The sequence below is a fragment of the Corvus kubaryi genome, unplaced genomic scaffold (assembly GCF_017639235.1).
Source record: "Corvus kubaryi isolate FWS band 111438036 unplaced genomic scaffold, C.kubaryi_AGA036_p1.0 split1-37296, whole genome shotgun sequence".
Classification (NCBI taxonomy): domain Eukaryota; kingdom Metazoa; phylum Chordata; class Aves; order Passeriformes; family Corvidae; genus Corvus; species Corvus kubaryi.
Window position 1 is genome coordinate 14,960,533 of NW_024582075.1, and position 14,148 is coordinate 14,974,680.

At 36.0% G+C, this 14,148-nt stretch overlaps 1 protein-coding gene across 1 annotated transcript in view; it reads left to right on the forward strand.

Annotated features, from left to right (window-relative positions):
• Positions 1-14,148, forward strand: part of PTPRD (protein tyrosine phosphatase receptor type D) — a 1,187,501-nt gene that overhangs the window by 243,643 nt on the left and 929,710 nt on the right. The window contains exon 3 of the mRNA XM_042012906.1: positions 5,611-5,683. The gene's annotated coding sequence lies outside the window, so the exon portion shown is untranslated. The remainder of the gene's footprint in view (positions 1-5,610; positions 5,684-14,148) is intronic.

A 14,148-nucleotide genomic window follows, 5' to 3' on the forward strand; every position in this document is an offset into this window, starting at 1 on the left:
ATAGCAATACTACTGAGAATGACTTTACAGTAGGAGAAACACTGATTTACTTGGCTGTGAAATTGTTCCTGGAAGACTGCCTGCTTGTGCCGTACCATCAAGAGGGTGACTGTGTTTCAGTCTGTTTGTGAAAATGAGATTAGGCAAGCGAGAGGTCTTAATAGGCCTCTCCTAGCTTCATCATCTGCTATTGTCTTTCTGGACTAAATACACAGGTGACATTGAATGGCCAGAATAAATCATGAATGAGGGATCAGGAGAATATTCAGAAAATATTTAAGGGCAAAGTATCTTTATTCTTATAAAACACATCAGATACAAAATCCTTAATCAACTTATTTCATTATCTTTCACGTGCATTATCCTTCACCACTACGTCTAGAAGTGGGAAATCCTCTGGCTGTTTTAAACCAAAATTAAATTTTCCTGGTTCATCTAGTCTTTTTTGCAAGGTTTTGTAGTTTTGTTCTCTAAGGAAACTAATTGAACAAAATTAGGTATCAGATTTTCTGGGTATTGAAAATCCTGATTTTGATATCATTGTTCACACTTTCATGCTTTAATTTGAGGGGTGTATATTTTCCTCCTCTTTTCACATTGCTACTTAGAGCCAAAGACATGTCTCTTGATGTTGTTGAATAAAAGCAAACGGTTAGATAAGGAATATTTTACTCTAAACTTTATTTGAGAAATACATATTTGTCACACTTCATAGATCTAAGGATGACAGTAAACAGGGTGTACTCACATCCTGAGAAGGACTATCAGATGTTGTTGATGGCAGTTATTGTATCAGCAATGAAAATATTGCTCTTAATAAGAAAAAAAATTTTCACAGTATATCTCTTTGTCAAAAAAATTCTAAATTAAAATCACCTTCAATTCTATGGGGGAAAATTAATCACTATGAAAGGAGAATTCAAGGTATATACCAAAAATTTTATGCAACTTACATCCTTTTAAACGTTTTTAGTAAAATGATAGAAGCATGGAGTCTACTCTGACACTAATTCTAAATCAGACTAAGTACCTCTAGCCTGTAGAACATTCAACTGCTATCTCCCCTATCGTGCTTACATATTTTTTAGTGCTTTCATCTCTAAAGGTTTTCTACACACTTTTTATAATCTAGATCTGAAGTTATCTTATGTTACACACAATGTTGGTGCAAGTTTCCAGCATCTAAATGATGTTACTCAGAACTAGGCTATCCCAGCATGACAGTTGTTGGCATCGAGTCAACTGTATATATATATAAGTCAGTTACTTAATTCCTTCTCTTCTCTCCACTTTTTCGTTTGGGTGTAGGTGTTTCTTTCCTTTCTAGAGCACAGGAATGACTTCTTGTTCATGAGTCCATATAGGACCTTATTTTCCATTCTGTGCCGTATCCGTGTATAAAACCTGTTTCCCTTAAAAAAAAAATGGGCTTGACTACAACATCATTTGTCCTGACAAGCTTTTCAGTTGTTAAAGAGCTTTTCTGTCCCTGGGTGTGACCTTCAAATATCTGAGAGCAGTTTTTCTTTTGAAAAAGACAAGCTACAATCTAGTTATCATAAAAAGAAAAGTACGAAATCATATGCTTCTGCCCCTTTCCCTGTGCAGGTATAGCATCTATAAGACTGCCATCAAAAAGGTAAACTTGCAGAAAATGCAAATGATATTTTTTTCCTAAGTGTCAGTGCTGAACTCTTTAGACGCATGGGCTCTGTCAGGGAAATAACAGTGGACAGGGAAGAAAAGCATGACAGGAGGACATTCTATCTGTTCCATGCTAGCTGTTAGCTTTGCCTACCTAAGGCATGGAATACAATGGATGTCTATTTTCATCATTTCAATACAGGAGTGATTATGAAGAAGACTAAAGGACAACCACAAGAGAATTAGCCTTAATGAGGTCAGATTGAAATTAGTTACCTTCATGCCCATAGATTCACATGCTTTCACAGTATTCTTCAACGAAGTTATTTACATGGCATGTCAGTGACATAGCAGAAGACTGTCAACTCCATTTACCAGTGACAAACCTGAGAGAGGCCTGGCTATGGTCATACAGTCTAACAGCAACGTCTGTCTCCCAAGTCCATTGGCAGCCACTCAGCACAGACCATGTATTTTCTCTCCAGAGCTTTTAGCATTGTGTGACACAGACTTAGAAACAAGGTTTGCGAACGTGACATCTGCTTTCTTATGTTTTATATTTAGAGACGGGGAATAAAGGTTCTGGAGACAAAAGAGATTTGTTAGGGAAAGGAGGGTTTGTGTAAAAAAATTAACAGTCATTTTATAATTTTTTTAATTTGAAGCAGGGACAAGCCTATTTATTCTGTGGGGCTGTATAGCAATATTATTCCCTTGATATTTTTATCAATGTAACCCATTATCCTCTTCTTTTTTTTCTCTTTTAAATAAACAGTAGCCAGTGATAGAGAGTTTTCTGTTTCTGCAAGTTTAGGAAACGAAATTGATGAGTTTCCAGAATGAACCTATGATATTCAGATATGCTGTTGATTTTTTTTAAAAAAACTTTTGAGGTTATAGCATCTATGATTTAAGATCAAAGCTATGCTGATATACTGATATCCTCAATACTGAGAGGAAAACTGAATGAGGCCTAGCTTTGAAACTATTAAATTGAGTAAGAATAGAAAAGAGCCATGGAATGGTATGTAGAAAAAGCTGCAGGGGAAGAGGGAGATGAAAAGCATTCATGCCCCCAAATATAGGAAGAAGTTAGTCTTACTAAACTGCTTTCCCACTACTAACACTCTGCAATAGTTCTTCCTCTTTCTTTTAAATGTACACAGAATATGTTTATTACTCTTCAAGTAAATGACCATAAATTAATCTATATAAACTCATCTTAATAGAATATTAAGAATATGTTTTGGGCAATATTTTTATTTATTGTGGTTGGAATTGCTGCTTTCTTTAAGGAAAAGTTGAATAAAAATAGTACTATTAACAGAAACGGAAAGTACCGAATGTGAAAACAGTCTTTCAGTGAACTGGACAGGTTCATAGTTTTCAAGTGATGGAAGTCCGTGTAAGTGGACCAAGCAAATTCAATACAGGCAGCTAAAACACATACCATAGAGTAACAAAGGGAACTGATAAAAGAATGGAAGAATCTTATATTTGCATATGTGATTATAAAAAAGAACAATGCATAGTGCACCAGTTTTCAGGACATATTTTATGAGTTCATATTGCTTAATCAGCATTCCTATGATGTGATGATTAATTAAGCAAGTTAAGTTAAAAAAAAAAAAAGATGCTTTTATAGACATCAAGGAAATACTAACCAGTGTATAGTGTCAGCCAAAGAAATCTCGGCCATAAAGACAGCAATGTTGAAATGTAACAAAATATGTATTCAACGTAGTAATTTGAACCATGTCATTAAGCCTTCAGCACTGACAGCATTATTATTTGTGTATTTCTTTTCACTCTGCTTCCAGTCTGACTGTGAAAAATAAAGCAGATATTGAAATGCTTCCAAACCTATGTTCCCCTTGTATTTTATGCTACTTAACATTTGCTTATAGCAAAATTTCTTTACCTGCCTGTTTTCAACGATTTTCTTCATGTTGCATATGCAGTGCATTAAAAAAAAAAACCAAAAGCACTGAAGCTGTTACTGTATTATGACAAAAATAGAATCGTTACAGGGAAGAGAGTTTTTAGAGTGAAACATTCTTGATCAGTGTTGATCATTTATTGCTATTCACTTTTATTCTTTCCTAAAGAATTTAGGAGTATTGTGATTTCTGAATGTCATGATTGAGATATATAAAAAGGTGGAAGGTGGCTATCAATCCCAGACTGCCTAGGTGGGTGCATAAAACACAGACTCATGGGTGCCGTGAATAAAATATCACAGTATCACAGACTGGTCGAGGTTGGATCTGGACCAGGATCCCTGCTCGAGCTACTTAAAGCAGGTTGCCCAAGACCATGTCCAGATGGCTTTTCAGTATTTCCAAGATTAATATTCCACAGTCATTTCTGGGCAAACTGCTTCAGTATTCAGTTACAGTAAAAAAGCTGTTTTCTGATATTCTTATAGATCTTTCTGTGTTTCCTTTTTCCCATTGCTTTTTTATCCTGTCATTAGACAACAAAGAAAAGAGACTGACACCATCTTTGCATCTCCCCTTCAGTTGTTTATATGTGTTGATGAGTTTTCTCTTGAGCCTTCTTCTCTCCAGACTGAACAGTTATACCTCTCCCAGCCCTACCCCAAAGGAAAGATCACAGAATCATGGACTGATAGAATGGTTAGGGTTGGAAGGGACTTTAAAGATCTTCTAGATTGAACCCCCTTGCCCGAGGTTCCTTCCATTAGACCAGTTGTACAGAGCCCCATCCAGCCTGGCCTTGTACTCTTTCAGAGGTGTGGGGTCCACAACCTCTTTGGACAATATATTCCTTCCTAATATCTAACCTAAATGTACACTCCTTCAACTTAGGCCATTCCCCCTCGGCCTATTACTACATGCCCGTATTAAAAGTCCATCTCCAGCCCTCTTGAAAGCCTCCTTCAGATACTGGAAGGTGCTACAAATTCTCCCCAAAGCCTTTTTTTCTCTGGACTGAGCAGCTCTAACTCTCTCAGCCCATCTTCATAGGAGAGATGCTCCAGCCCTGTGATCAACTCAGTTTCTCTCTCCAGGACTTGTTTCAACAGGTCCACATCTTTCTTTTGCTGGGGGACCCAGATTGTTGGTCCCTGGACTGGGATGCAGCAGTCCAGGTGGGGTCTCACAAGAGCAGAGCAGAGGGGGACAATTGCCTCCCTTGACCTACTGGCCACATCACTTTTGATGGTGCCCAGGCTGAAGTTGGCTTTTTGAGCTGCGAGTGCACATTACTGGGTTGTGTTTTTCTTCTCATCAACCAATGCCCATAAATCTTTCTCGCAATCCATTTTCCACCCAGCCTGTACTTATGTGTGGATTTCCCCAGCCCAGGTGCAGGACCTTGCATCTGGCGTTGTTGAACATCATGAGGTTTCCACAGGTTCACCTCTTAAGCTTGACTGCTAGTGAGAAAGATGTGTGGCTAAATGTGTGGCTTGAATGGATATCCATATGGTAGAGGTAGACACAGGTTTGTGGCATGTGAAGAGGTAGCTTTATTATTGACGAGGCTACAGTTCTGTTTTCATACACCTAAGGTAATTTACCAAATGACATACTGTCAGTGCAAGTACTTCTGGCGTATTTAAAGAGCTATTAGCATAAGTTCAGTTATGAAACAGTATTTTTGCACTAAAAATAGTACATGGAAAAAGGGTTGGTCTAGCGCAGTGACAAAGCAAGAAAGTGTTTATGACTAAGACATGTTTGGAACACAACTGTTTCATAAGCACTTCAATCAAGTACAGATAATTTCAATACAAATAATTGTGTATGACTGTGATTTATATTCTTTCACATCAGAGTTACTCTAGAAATTCCACTTTGTTTTGCTGCTTTTCAATGATTACTGTTTGCAGAAGTTATTTATCATCAGTGTATTAACTTTTTTATTTCTTGAACCCTTCAGAATTTATTGGTTTTGCTGTAGAAAAGCAAATAAAACATGTTTGATTTTCTGTTTCAGGGAAATCTTGAAGAGTCTTACACTTTTAATCCTCCAGTCATTAGCTGTGCTATGAGGACATTCTGGTGAGGCGGTAAGTTGGTGTAGATCTATTACTTTGATCAGCTGAATTGTCATTTCAGATTTAACTTCTATAACAATATCCTTCAGTACCTATCTCACAAACTTGTCTTCCAGCCTCCCTTGGCAAATTTCCAAAACTGTAAATCTGTGATTGATTTCATATGTAGGAAGTATGAATCACAGAGGCATGAGATTTGTTCTGTATTTACAGATCAACTTTATATCATATGAACAGAGCAGTTGATGCCTACATGCTCAATTCCTATTCTCCAGAAATCCTAGGTTCCTACTCATCTGAAAATCTGGGTGATTATTGTAATTAGTTTAGTAAACCATGAGTCACTCAGGAACGTTAGATATTGTCAGCTTTCCAAATTTCACTAATCTCTCTGTCAGCTACTTGTCAGACTTCTTCCAGAACATTCCGTCCCCACACCCATACGAGTATGACAAAACTCTACATGCTTTTATTTTTCTGCCTGCAAAGAAGGCTTATAGATTTAAGAGGTCACTGTGACCTGTCAATGTTCCCTGGATGAGCAACTTTTATGAGGCTCTAATAAATTACATCATAACTTCTGTTGATCTTAGCAAGACTCAAGTAACTCCTATATAATACTCTCTAACCAGGCATTTTCATCTGGAATAGGATTATTTTTAGTTTTTACATTTAAGTACTGAGTGGAGACAACAGAAATGACAGTTACTTATTCTTAGCTGTTAAAAAAGTTCCGAATAATGAAGGGCCCAATGACTGAGTCATGTTTCAGGCAATTGTGGCTCATGTCTCCCAGTCTTAATACATCATGCTTGTTCTTTCTTTTTTTCTTCCTTCATTATAAAGTCAAAGTTTGTGCTACTGTTGGAGCTTGAGTGCTGGAAAATACAAACCTTCATCTTTCAATGAAACACCATGTGGGTTTTGCTAAGCTAGATACCATGTACAAGAATAGTTTTACAACTCCAGTTATATATAATTATTATATTAAAAGATTCATGTTCCAGAATATAATGAGTGCAAGCAAACCTTCCAAAACTCTAGATCCTAAGAAGAATAAAGTTGTATGCTATTTCATATTCTACAGATATGGCCAAATGGTCATTCTGTTTTGTACATCAATTGCAGAGTTAGGATCACCGATGTAGCATAGATTCTTAATTCTCTGCTCCCTTGTTGTTGATATATGGAAAACTTACAAAGTAAACAATAAAAATTATTTCTGATTTAAATATATGAATTCACCCAGCCCATAGCCTGTTACTTTTTAAACCAGGCAGATATTTTTTCTGGTCAGTCTTCTGAGTGACCTTTTCTTTGTGATACCATTGAAGTATAGTGTCACTAACTACATTTTCATCTAAATGAAGTGATAAGTCACATAAGAAGGATATATTTATTGGAGTGAATACCAATAACAAATTTCCATTTTAATACAAAGTTTCCTTTTCAAGGATTTTTTTTTCCTTGCCTTTGAAACTGTGCAAGAAATTAAAGTGTGATCTAAATCATGTCATCCTCTTATCTCGTTTTCTTAGCTAAAATATGAATTACTTTTAATGGAAGTAATAAAATTATCTCCTTCTGCTGGTGTTTCCTATTGTGAAAATACAAGTAGTTTAAATGCAACATATTTTACCCAAATTAATAAACACATTCTCAGAACAAATTCACATTCTTAAAGTAAAATCTGATAAATGGAAATCTAATTTATTTCTTCAGTCTCTTGCAGCAGTATGTTGGGTTTTTTTTAATAAATGTGAACTATTTATTAATATTTATATTTCACAGTTAAAGAATTCTTGCTTGTCTGTGGCTAGATTCCCACTTCTTCAAGATTGCAAATCTGGAATAAATGTAATTTCCTAGGCTGAAATCCTGTCACTTTATCAAATGTAAGAAATTTCCTTGAATGAATTAATAGCAATGGAAAAACAATGGGAAATAAAAAATGGAAAAGAAAAAAGGCGCCAAATTTATAGCAAAGTTTCAGTGGTTTAATATTTGTGTTAGTTTAAGAATTCTGTACTTGTGGCATATATATACAATGCTATACAATTTTTTAACTTCCATTTTAACTTTTCATTTCAGATGTTATGGAAAAAAATAAATCCAAATTGTGAAAACTTTAACTATTACAGAAAGTAACTTGGCAAATCTTCATAATAATAGAAAAGCCTTCTGAAAATTGAACAGAGGCTGCTTCTTTTATATATTTTCTTTTAAACAGAAATTCAGTGTTTTGTTTTCCTCTTCTGGGTGAGCACAGTTTCAGCCCTGAAAATGTCAACATAAAATTATCCTTAAGGGGGAAATTTTGATAGTGCAGAAATACAAAGCATTTCCCTCAGAATTCATTATGTCTCAGATTCCATACTTAAAGTGGGATGAACAGAGATATGTCTGCTGCACTTTCATGATAATTAAGATACATGCAAGAGGACACAATATGTCTTCATTACTTAGAACCAATTTCTTGTGATTGATGAAAAAGATGAACAATCTAGATACAGGCATATAGGATGCAGTGTATTACTTTTTTTGATCGTAGAGTTAGAGGAGGGAATTATTTATTAAGATTTTATTTTGAAATTGATATTATTAATAAGAATACATGAGTATTAAAATTCTTAACACTATCAGTTCAATGGCTTGGTGTGCTAGAATAAGAATATTCAAGCTTTAACCTCTAGGCTATATTATTGAAGCCAGTTTAGACTGGTTCGGTTTGAACATTCTTTTAGTTTGACAGTTATTTCACTAGGTGAAATGTGATAATGGAATGAGTTCAAATGGTGAGAATAAAGAACCACATTACAGAAATATTGCATGTTATGACAATATTTCACATCTCGCAATCACAACAGAAAGGTCAAAGATCAGATATCTATGCAGAGTCAACTGCATCTTAAGTCAATAAGCAGTTTTGAGTCTTGTGGCTCAAGACTGATGAGGAGCCCTGGGAAAAAAATGAACACTCCCATACCCAGGCAATACTGTAGCTGTGGTTAAAAAATTCTGGTTCATTTAGCTACTTACCATCAGCACAAAATTCACTTAACTACTTAACCAAGCTTAAAATTATGAAAAAAGAACCTTTTTTTGATTAAAAAATCTATATTGTTTGTCGCCGTTTCGGAGACAGACAAGCGACAAGGCTCACTGGGTTCATGCACAACAGCCCACTTCAACTGAGTCTTCTTCCCCTTATATAGAGATCTGAAGGTCCACATGTTCGATCCCTATGGGCTGAGCCAGTTGCCATCCAGCCAACCAGCCAATAGCTGCTGGTGCCCCCAGCGGCCTGGGCCTGCTCTCCAACAGTCCACACTGGTCAGATTGCATAACCCAATGGTCAGGGTACTTAAGTAATTTCAGTTATGTCTTCATTACTTCAGTTATAAAAGAGGGAGTTATAAAATGTGATTAATTATTATTGTGAGGCCTTCAGGCCAGCTGCTGACCACCACAATTGTTCATAAAAATATTCTTACTGGAACTCAGAATAAGTCAAGCAGTCATTTCTAATAAAGGAATAGTGATTAAAAAAGTAACCTAATGGAATTGCAAAAAATCTCAGTACAGAAACATTAGCAATGAAAATATTTTCGTCTACAAAATTACACGTGCTTCAAGTAATTTAGTTCTTCTGGAGTCCTTTCATAGAACAGAAACTGAAATAAACAAAATCTTCATGGACTAGTCAGGCATCCATGGCATTGGATTTTTTTCATCATACCATTCCATTGCAGATGAATTTCAGTAAAATGAAAGGGAAAACATTTTTAATCTGTATTTTTCTTTCCAAATAAATATTGATATCACTCCGAAATATGCAACATATAGCAAATAGTAGTGCAAGGAAATATATAATACAGGTCAGTATTTCTCAGTAGCTGTGTGCTAACAATAGTAGATGAGTCACAAAAGGCAATCTGAAGTTACAAAACAGAGGCTATAATAATATAATCTGAATAAAAAGAAAAATGTTGCTTCTTTACAACTATAATTTTACTTTCCATGACCAGGTAATTCTGAACTCATGCAGCACAGGAACTGTGCCTAATTTCAGCATGTTAGTAGTATTTGCTCTTTTATTATAAGTCAGTTTATTGAGAGACAGATCTTTTTAAAGAACTTTTCTAATGAAACCTGTTGTTATACATATATATCAATCTTCTCTTATAAATATCATATGTATATTATATAATCATGAGTTCAAAAATTAGTGAATATATTCACCAGTTTTCCTAGATGTTAGGATTACTTAAAGAAAAAGTACTGATTGTCCCACACAGGCCATTTTAAGATCCTGTACAGTTTTGAGAGACTTTATTGCCTGGTTAGGGTTCTGTATGCCTAAAGATTGTCATTATTCACAGAGAACACCTTTTTGTCTGAAACGTTTTGTGTGGAAGTGGCCAAAATTTTGTAGCAAAAGAGCTTATTTTCCCTCTGTGTATTTTTGGCAGAGAAAAGTATAGTTTGGAAACACACAAAAAAAATTCTTGTTAAAATCCTTTTGCTTAGTAAATTTGAATGCTTTTGTTGTTTTTGTTGATGTTCAGGTTTTAATTTTCAAATTTATATAATATCAGAATTCTTACTTGAAAAAATTGATTTTGTTGTCTGAAAGTAGGAGTGATTACATGCAACTAGGTATAAAATCAGCCTCTTTCTCAATCAAGTTGATTTTTATGCATTTTTTGTATTTAATTGATAATTGCAGAATCACAGAATGGGTGGAAAGGACTACAGTGGGTCATCTGATCCAACCTCCCTGCTCAAGCAGGATCATCCTAGAGCACCTTGCACAGGATTGTATCAGATGGTTCTTGAATATCCTCAGTGAGGGAGTCTCCACAGCATCTCTGGGAAATCTCTTTCAGTGCATGGTCACCTGCACAGTAAAGAAGTTCTTCCTCGTATTCAGGTGGAACTTTCTGTACATCAGTTTCTGCCCCTTGCCTATTGTCCTATTGCTTTGCACCACTGAGCAGAGCCTGGCTCCATCCTCTTATCACTCTCCCTTCAGATACTCACAGACATTGATGAAGTCCCCTCTCAGTTGTCTCTTTGAGACTGAACAGGCCCCACTCTCTAAATCTTTCCTCATAAGAGAGATGCTCCAGTCCCTTAATAATTTTTTTATCCCTTTACTGGAGCCAGTCCAGGAGCTCCATGTCTCCCCTGCACTGAGAGGCCAGAACTGGACACAGCACTCCAGGTGAGGCTCCACCAGGGCTGAGTAAAGGGGTGGGATCACCTCCTGTCCATTGCCATCTGCTGGCAATGCTCTTCCTAATGAACCTCCTGGGCAACCCCTAGTTGGGGTTAGGGATAATGCATCCATTCCGTGAATGTCGTGTTGCCTCAAATAGTTTTTCTTTAGAAGTAACATATAAAATTTCCTTTACTTCTATGGCAGGAAATAAGGCAAAACACCATTAAAAAAATAACTATGAAAAGGTTTGTCAGATAGGGTGAAAGAAATAGTGCATTTGAATGAAACTGCTGTTTTAGTCTCCAAAAATTCTTTATTTCAGACTAGAAGACAGTGAAACATTTCATGATTCCTCTCTTTGCAATATGATTTAATGACAAAGAGGTACTTTAGAAACAAGCAAACAAACAAAACCCAAGAATTCCATACTCAAAAATCAACATCGAATTATTTTTTAAATATTAAGAGATGAGAACTGGGTTATCTGGAAATGAATTTCATTTTTTGATATAGTGGTTTTTTGTGTAAGTTCAGATGTCTGATTGCTTTGTCCTATTTTTATTAGAGATTTTCAGAATATCTCTTTTGAAAAAAACAGATATAAATGTTACTCTTATAATTCATTGTACAAAGAAGAGGTTGGTATTTCATAGAATCATAGAATGGTTTGGGTTGGAGGGCACCCTAATGGCCCTCTAGTTCCAGCCCCGTGCCACGGGCAGGGACACATTTCACTATACCAGGTTGTTCAGAGTTCCATTCAACCTGGCTGTGAACGCTTCCAGAAATGGGCATCCACAGCTTCTCTGGGGTCCCTGTTCAAGTGCCTTACCAGCCTCATAGTAAACAATTTTTCCCTAATATCTGATCTAAACCTACTCTCTTGAAGTTTGAAGCCATTCCCCTTTGTCCTGTCACTACATGTTGTTGTAAATAGTTTCTCTCCCTCTTTCTTGTAGGTTCCCTTCAGGTACTGGAAGGCTTCAATTAAGTCACCCCAAAGCCTTCTCTTTTCCAGGCTGAATTCCAATTCTCTCAGCCTTTCCTTGTAGAAGTGCTCCATTCCTCTAATCATCTTGGTGTCCTTTTCTGGACTCACTCCAACAGGCCTATATCCTTCCTATGCTGGGGACCACAGAGCTGGATGCAGCACTGCAGGTGTAGTCTCACAAGGCAGAGTACAGAGACAGAATCAAACAACCTCCCTTAACCTTTTGGCCACACCACTTTTGATACAGACCAGAACTGGGCTGCAAGGTCATTTCTCCTCCAACAGAACCTCCAAGTCCTCCTCATCAGGGCTGCCCTCAATCTGTTCACAACCCAGGCCTGTGTTGGTACTAGAGGTTGCCCAGACCCATGTGCAGCATATTGCAAGAAACATTTTTGAACTGGTAAGCAGAAGCCAAGATTTGCAGAATTTGAGACTGAACTTTTTTTTTCTGACAATAGTATGAAGCTTTGGCTAAGGAAATAACACACATATAGTAATTTTTTACCCACATCATCTCACATATACCTTGTGTTTTCTTTTTTTCACTAAATGATGAATATTTTTTGCAACTTTTTCTAAAGCAGAAATGTATTTCTAAAGAAGCAATGAGTATTAAAACTTTTTCATTGAGACATTCACTCTGTGCCACTGTAGGTGACTTTGTTCTACTCCCCTTCTTTTTTTGCCTGCTTAAATTTTTAACTAAGGTAATAACAATAATTATAAAATTTAAGTTAGCAGCTGTTAGCACACATATTTTTGTTGCTGACAAATTCAATTAAAGACACTGCTAGCTAAACCAATCAAGTAACAGGTAGCTCAGAAAAGGTCAACTCTAAATTATTGTTTCCCATAATAATTTCCCAAACCATTAAGTTTGTAAAATTAATTTGAAACTGAAGCTCATAAAAGTAAATTATGGAGAATGCCTTGCTAGTTTGTGGGTATTCTAGAGCATAAAGCTGTATGTCTCCCATGCGTAATGCACCTCCTAACATTGTCCAGGTTGCAGCACAAGTACAGACAGGTTTTAGCAGTATTTGCTTTAAAAAAGCCTATTTCCAGGAGTGCTAACTCTCATCAGAAAGCTTTTTTCCCCTCCCCCATAATTACAAACCAAATGTTTTTCTTTTGTTTAAATGTTTTGGGACGTTTAAGAAAGACAAGAGAGAAGGTTTGATACACAGTAACAAGCAAAGTTATTAAAATAACTACAGTATCTTTAGAACTTTAATAATTCAACAGGGAATTATATTTCCAAAATTCAAGCATGAGTTTGAACTTCACCATGAAGTAAAATGCAAATGATAATTTAAAAAACCAACCCAAAAAGAACTTAAGTCTAAGATAAGATGAATCAGTTATTTATACAGCTACATTAAGCTTTTAGTTACTGTAAAATCAAGACCCATTAAAAGTAATTCGACAAAACTGAGGTTTTCATGGTCCCTGATTTGTTTCTTCTAACAATTGCAACAGCTTGTGGAAGTTAAAAAGACCTTGAAAATCTACAGAGGTAGGGAATTCAACATGATCACAGTTGTTTTTAGACACAATATTTTATCAGCGAATGCTGGTTAAAGAGAGAATAAGGCTTTTCATGAGAACAGCAACTAATAAAACAATAAAAGTCAGTAAAAACTAGTAAAAAAGACCGATAAAACCAATACCCATATAGGGTTTATAAAGGAAATGACTAGTAAGCACCAGAGGTTAGTCTCATTGGCACTATAGTGGTTTCAATGATCATTCATCTGGAATTAAAATGTCTTTCTTTATTTCACAGTATTGCATATGGAAAAATTAAATATGTGTCTGCTGAAGTATCTCATGGATAACTTGTATGCACTTGATCTAAACCCCAAAACAAACAAAAATCCAAATAAAAAACCCAACCACAAACCCCCCCAAAATCATCAGGGTTATTCAGCCCATGAGTATCTCTTAGAAAGGAGAAAAGGAATCAAGAGCTGCTGCCAAAACAACTTTGCATCCCCTGCTTCTACAAAAAATGTGGAAACAGTTGATTTATAATTACTCCAGAACAGTAGTTTAGCTCATGTTAGCCAAAACAGCTTCATAGTTCACTGCAGATGCTTATTGACGTGAAGAAGTGTAAATCTATGGCCTTCTTCAAAGAAGGCAGGCATTCATATTGTTTTAATAGACTTAGATGATGCTTATTGTTTTGCTTACCCTTGTCTGTGGCTTCCTTTATAAAACTTTTGTTTTAGTAGAAGAAAATGCTTTTTCAGGTTT